Genomic DNA, 7032 nt, shown 5'->3' with positions numbered 1-7032 from the left:
GTACTTAAATCCAGCAGAAAGGAATACGATTTTAGGCAAGTAACCTCATTTTGGTGCCACCTACATTTGAAACGAAGTCGCGCTGCAAAACCTCAATAGTCAAAAATGTTTTTTTTGTCAAACGTTATTTTATCAATATTGTACATTAAAAATAAATGGTGAGAAATGGAAATTAAGTTAAAAATCGAAATAAAATCTTAAGTCAAAATTAGAAATGTTAACAAAAATAGAAATGTAGTCAAAAATGGAAATAATTTTGTCAAGATTTTTTTTTGCTCAATTATGGATTTTTGTTTAAATGGAAATTAGGTGAATAATGAAATAATGGCAGAAATAGAAATCAAGTCAAAAATTAAAATTACAAAATTGGAAATTTGTTCAAAAATGGAAATATAGAAAAAAATGATTATTTTGTCAAAAATTATTTTACCAATCTTGTAAATTGAAAAAAAAAATAAGTTTTGTGAAAAATTGAAATTAAGTAATTTTTTAAATAAAGTCCAGTTTAAGGCATTTTAAGGATTTTTTTAGAAAATTGCTCAATAATTTTGCAATTGAAAAATACTTGACAACTTATTTTTTTTTAAGGCTGAGATAATTTCTTATAGTCTTCTTTTTAAGACATTGTTGACTGCTGATCGCTTTTATTTTTGGCTGATTTTGGATATGAGTATTTCTCAGTTTCATCAAACCAATTCTCGAAAACTTTAAAAATTGAAATTTGTGATTTTTTTGAGTATAACAATAATTAATATTTTTGAAATCTAGCCCAAAATTTGAGATTATCTTAAATAAGTGCCCTTTTAAAAAGTTATTTTTATTATAAATTAAGAAATTATTTTTATCAAAATAGAAGGAAATTTCAAAAAAGTTCCATCGCATGAAATAAAAGTCAGGTGTGCTTCTCCTATTTTGCGAAATCATGTCTTAGATATTAAAGTCAAGTTAAAGAATCGGAATTTTTGTTTCCGTGTGCCTATTTTTACAGGAAAATAAAAAAATAATTGAATGCTTATGTTCAAACAATAAGTATCACATAAAGCTTAATACACTATAACAGTAGTGCTACTGTTAGAAATTTTACAAAATATCACTGAATTTTTGTAAAACAAAAGGTGCAGGTGGTTATGTTCTACATGACTAATATGACAAAGAACTTTGTACAAAACTCTAAAAAGTAAATCAATTTGAGTCATTCCAGGTCAACTGAGTACACTTTTGGACGCGACCTTCACCGATTTGGACCAAACTTGGAGGGTAGTTAACAGAAATGCCAAGTTTGGTGCTGATTGAACCATCCGTCTATTTTTGGCACCGCCCTCTTTTTTGACGATTCTCTCTAATCTAAAAAAACTTTTTTTTCTTTTAATCATAACTTTGCAACTATTTGAGCAAAAGACTTTCTACAGGTTGCATTTTATAGAAAATTGTCCAAGGAATTCGATAAAAATTAAATTTTAACCCTTAAATGCCCACTAATATTATATTTTAACGTTTTCAGTATTAAAATTCAGTTTTGACCAATTCCTTATATTTTTATTTGTTTTATTTTATCACCATCGTGTTCCCCGGACAATTTTACATAATAATCAATGTAGACCTCAAACTAAAATGAACTATTGGCGAGAAACAGCGATTTTACTGAAAAAAGTTTGATTTTGCGCTGCACTCTGTCCTATGAATTTAAATCCGAAATAAGTTTCTATCATATAAAAACCGAACCATGCGGGATTCATCCCTTTTTGTTGAAAAGTACACCATGCACTTCCAAGTACTTGCTAAAAATGTTTCTGAACACAGGGAAATGCATTTTAAATTGATTTCAGCTGATTGCATTTATTTTTCCATTGAAATTTTGCAGTTTTTAGAATAGTTTTTTTTGCCCCTTGATTTTTCGGGCCAACTTTGAAGGGAATGGGGAAGGGGGGAGGGGGGGAGATGGAAACTTTAAATAAAATTTGTACCAGCCTTTTACAGTTAAATTAAAAAATAGATTTTTTGCCTTATTTTCTGAAAAATAAAAAAACACTTTTTTTAGCCTAATTTTCGAAAAATTCAAGCAGGGAAAACTTTATACACTTTTTCAGTTTTGCTGCAGTTAAAAGTTTACAAAATATTAACAATTTTTTGAATATTTATTCACAAATTTTTTTATCTGATTTCGATCTGTTGGCCCTTCCTTTAAAATTTTTTAAGAGCCTTTTTTAATTAAAAATACAAAAATAATCGTTGCTAAATTTATTCTAAAAAATTTGAATCGATTTCACTGAAATAAAATAAAATGCTATTTTGGTGATATTTTTTGATTAGATTTAAAAGTAAAATTTTAAGTTTGTAGGAGATCGCCTAACATATTCAAAAAAAGCGTCACAAAAATGAAGAAAGATCCTTAACAATATTTGAAAAAAAAAAAATCATTGATTAGTACCACATTTTTGAAAAGTGGTCTGAAAGTCTAAATTTACTAAAATTGACCCCGAGAATCGCTACTTCAGATATTTTTGCAAAAACAATTTATGTAACAAAAAAAAAACACGGTTTCGACCATTTTAAGACCATATTTGATACCAGATTTTCCTGGCTAGAAATATTTTCATCGGAAAGCTCGTCCGATTTCTTTAAAGAATGTCCAATTTATTTGATGATTGCATTTAAATTGCTGGTAAAACAAATGACGTCCCCAAAAACAGGAATTAATAATTATGAAATATTAAAAAAGTCAAAATAGAGCGATTTTCGGTCAACTTGACATTTGAATTTTGAATCACTACTTTGAAAAATCAAACTTTTTTTTATTTATAAATTTGATGAAAATTATGATTCATTGAACTGGAGTGCTAATTGATTACAGTGTTTGCCAAATTTTGTGTTTAATATTTTTTTATATTTTGTGTCATTCAAAGCTGCCAACAAACTTGTTGAAGCCGAAAATTACATTAATTGTGTAATTTGTTCCAAAAAATATATTGGCTCTGTAATGTTCTGATAATGCAGATTGACCTCTTTAAAACTGTTTACAATAATAAGCAAACTGTTTAAAAGCAATAAAATTAAACAATTCCATTCAACCTCTAGCTCAATCGCCTCCTCCTAGCCAGAATTACATCTGAAACTTTTCCATTCAAATGACCCCGTTTTCAATAGTCAGTCGTCAACCGTTTTTCGGGAGACGGGGGTGGAGGGGGGGACCATTCCAAGCCACTAACTCATCCATATTCAAATTGACCGCCTCCGGTGCATCATCATCATCGTTCTGTCCCTTTCCGGAGGAACCTTCCACAGAGCGAACTCAGGAGTCACAAAATCGAGCGCAAAATGATTTTACCTTTCCCCTCCCTTTTTTAATAGTGGCTGAAAAGATAGTTTTTTACTTTCGACCAATTCTCATGAGTGAAAGAGAGTCAATCAAATTTGCGAATTTGCCCAAACGGACAGCTTTCTCTCCCTCCTAACTTCCACCCTGGCAAACGAAACGAATCGATCTTTCCTCTCAAAAGCGCTACCTTTACCTGCAAATCGTTTTATCTGATTTGCTCCTTTCATTCTCGATTCGTTTCTTTTCCTTTTTCCTCCAAACTATTCGGCGAGAAAAAAAGTTTTATCGTCGCTCCCCTCCCCTCCTGGAATCCGTCCCTGGAGGGTCGTCACGGCGACGTTTTAAAAATCCGCTTGCTTTGACTTTGACTTTGTGAACGGGGGTAAGTAGTGTGGGGTTGGCCAAGATGTCAAGCTGACGCCGGGCTGACCTGTTGCCTGATTTTATCTGCATAATTAATGAAGAGCGACGGTTTGGTTTTTAGTTTTTCGAGGACGGTGGCGGGTGAAATCTTTAAGAAAGTTGTCACGCTTACTTTTTCGTTGAGATTTGACAGGAAGAATCACGATTTATGATGTTAAACGCCAGAAGGTATGCAATCCTGTAGAGCGCCTTTTTTTTGCTGTTCTATTACGGACGTCAAAATTGAGGTACCTTGCGTGATGTGACTACTTTTTCGAGGTGTTTTGTGTAGTGTCATATTGTACGTGAAGTTCAAAGCAGGTAAGTTCCGCGACCAAGTGGATCAATAAAAGGTAAGCATTTCTGTCAATCTGTCAACCAGTCAACATAGTTTGTAAGTTGTTAAGAATTTTCTTGCTAGTTTCAATCCCTTTGCATTTTTCTTGAATTTCTTCCTCCAAGGCACTATTAATATTTCATAACCTCGACCCCGTTGCTGCATATTATAATGCAAAATCCATCATCCGAAACCTGCACTGTGTTCATAATCTTTAATTTCCCTCAACCCCTTCCCAGATCCTTCCTCCCATTGCCCCCAGGCTAATGTAAATCTCATCTCGACCTCGTCGTTTTCGTCGGCATCGTCGTCGTCGTCGTCGTCAAGCATAGAAAATAAAAATCTCTCTGGGTAAGACAACATTATGAACTAACTATAGTCCGCACCGCACACTCACATGAGATCTACCCGGCCCAGCCCTCCGGAGGACACTTTAAATCCTCATTGAAAATCCACTTTGGCATCGTCTCCAACGGTGCTACCGAGATGCCACCCGGGCTGATAATGTTGCCGGAGCGATATTCCAAGCATGTTTTCGTTCTTGCCACCCACACGTGTTCAGGCTGGAGAGATGCAGAGCCAAATTTGAATGTCAGCTTCGCTTGGGCTTCGTCAAGATTTTGAGCTTTGAGGGAAGGGTTGCCAGCTGGGGAAGGCTTCCAGAAAAATAGAACAAAACGGGTTAGGAGAGATACATTTTAAATTAACTTAAACTGCAATCGCTTGCACCGCACACGAGCACTCTCACACACAAAGTAACGTTTGGGTAGGGGTGGAAAATCTCCCAGCAGGCCATGACTTAAGAACACGGAAAAATTATTGATAACCATAATTTTCATTTTTTTGACAATTTTGTAAATTCTGTAAATTTTGACAATTTTGAGAATTTGTCAATTTTATCAATTTAAAAAAATTGACAAAATATTGAATTTTGTCAAAAAATTTATAATATTAATTGTATCAAATTTGTCTTTTTGTCAAATGAAAATTTTGTCAGAAATAGAAATTTATTCAAAAAAAGAGATTTAGTAATTTTTTTTTCAAGAAAAATAATTTTGTCATAAAATCTGATCTTAAATTAAAAAAAAATAATAAAAAATATCAAAAAAAAAAATTGTCAAAAATTTAATTTTGTGAAAAACTTAAATTTTGAAAACAAATAATTTTGTCTTAAAATTTAATTTTGTCAAAGAAAAATATGACAAAAATTTAAGTTTGTCAACAAGTTAAATTTTGTCCAAATATTTAATGCTGTAAAAAATATATTATTAATTGTATCATGTTTGTAATTTTTTTTAAAGGAAGATTTGGTCAGAATTGGAAAGTTAGTCAAAACTAAAATTTTGACAGAAACAAAAATTTATTCAGAAATGAAAATTTTGCCATAAAAATTATGTTGTCATAAAATAAAATTTTGTGAAAAAATATATTTTTGAGTTTCAAATTTGTATTTTTTAATAAATAAAAAAGTAGATTTGGTCAGAAATGAAAATGTAGTAATAACTGGAAAATTTGTCCTAAGTAGAAATTTTGTCGAAAATGGATATTTTTCAAAACATTAAATTTTATAAAAAAAAAGTTAGCTTTTATCGAAAAATTGAATTTAACATTTTATTCAAATTCGTCATTAAAAATAGATTTGTTCAGAAATAGGAATATAGTCAAAAAAGGGAATTCAGCCAAAAATGGAAATGAAGTCAGGAAAAAAAGGGAAAATTAGTCAAAATTGGAAATTTTACTAAAGAAAAAAATTTGGTCAACAATAAACATTTACTCAAAAAATAAAATTTGTGAGAAAATAATTTAAAATAAAATCTATTTTTTTGAAAAAGTTAGATCTTGTCAAAAAAAAAATTGTTAAAAAATTAAATATTGTTAAAAAATGTAAATTTTTTTTCAGCATTCGTCATTTAAAAAAAAGAAGAGATTTGGTCAGAAATGAAAAAAATAATCAAAAAAGGCTATTCAGCCAAAACTGGAAATAAAGTCAGGCCAAAAAAGAAAAAGTTAGTCGAAATTGGATATCTTGAAAAAAAAATTTGGTCACCAAAAGACATTTAATTAAAAACAATAAAATTTGTCAAAAAAATAATTTTATGCAAAATTATATTTTTTTTCAAAAAGTTAGATTTTGTCAAAAGTTAATGTTGTCATACAAATTAAATAAGTTTTGTCAAAAATAAATTTATTTTTTTTATCTGCCTCGTCATTTTTTTTTTTAAGAATAGATTTGGTCAGGAATGAGAATAGAATAGAATAGAATAGAATAGTCAAAAAGGAGTATTCAGTCAAAAATTATAATAAAGTCAGGCAAAAAGGAAAAATTAGTCAAAATTGGAAGTTTTGACATTTAAAATATAAATTCAGGGAAATTTGAAATTTTGTCAAAAAGTTAAATTTTGACAAAAAAATACAATATGCCAAAAAAGTAAATTTTGTTAGATAATTAAATTTTATTAAAATTCATTCAATTTTTCAACGAAAAAAAAAGAGATTTGGCAAGGATTTGGTCAGAAATGAAAATTCAGCCAAAAAATGGAAATTTGTCCAGAAAACGAAATTTATTCAAAAAATGATTTTTTCCCAAAAATAGAAATAATGTCAAAAATTAAATTTTGACAAAGGAACAAATTTTAACAAATTCGTATTTTTTTCAGAAATTATTTCTGTTTCAAAATGGAAATAAAGTTAGGCCAAAACGGGAAAGTTTGCCAAAATTGGAAATCTTTTCAAAAATTTGAATGAGGTCAGACTCCTGTAAAACTCCTGTAAAACTAATTTATTTTTTGTTGAAAAGGAAATCAAATTAAAATGGAAATTCAGTCCAAATTGGAAAATATTTTTAAAAATGGAACCAGGAAAAAAATGGGAATTTTGAAAATGTTTTAAATAAAGTGAATTTAGTAAATTCAGTAAATTCAGTAAATTTAGTGAATTTAGTGAATTTAGTAAATTTAGTAAATTTAGTGAATTTAGA

Source organism: Culex quinquefasciatus, chromosome 1, assembly GCF_015732765.1.
Source record: "Culex quinquefasciatus strain JHB chromosome 1, VPISU_Cqui_1.0_pri_paternal, whole genome shotgun sequence".
Lineage (NCBI taxonomy): Eukaryota > Metazoa > Arthropoda > Insecta > Diptera > Culicidae > Culex > Culex quinquefasciatus.
This window is presented reverse-complemented; position numbering follows the sequence as displayed.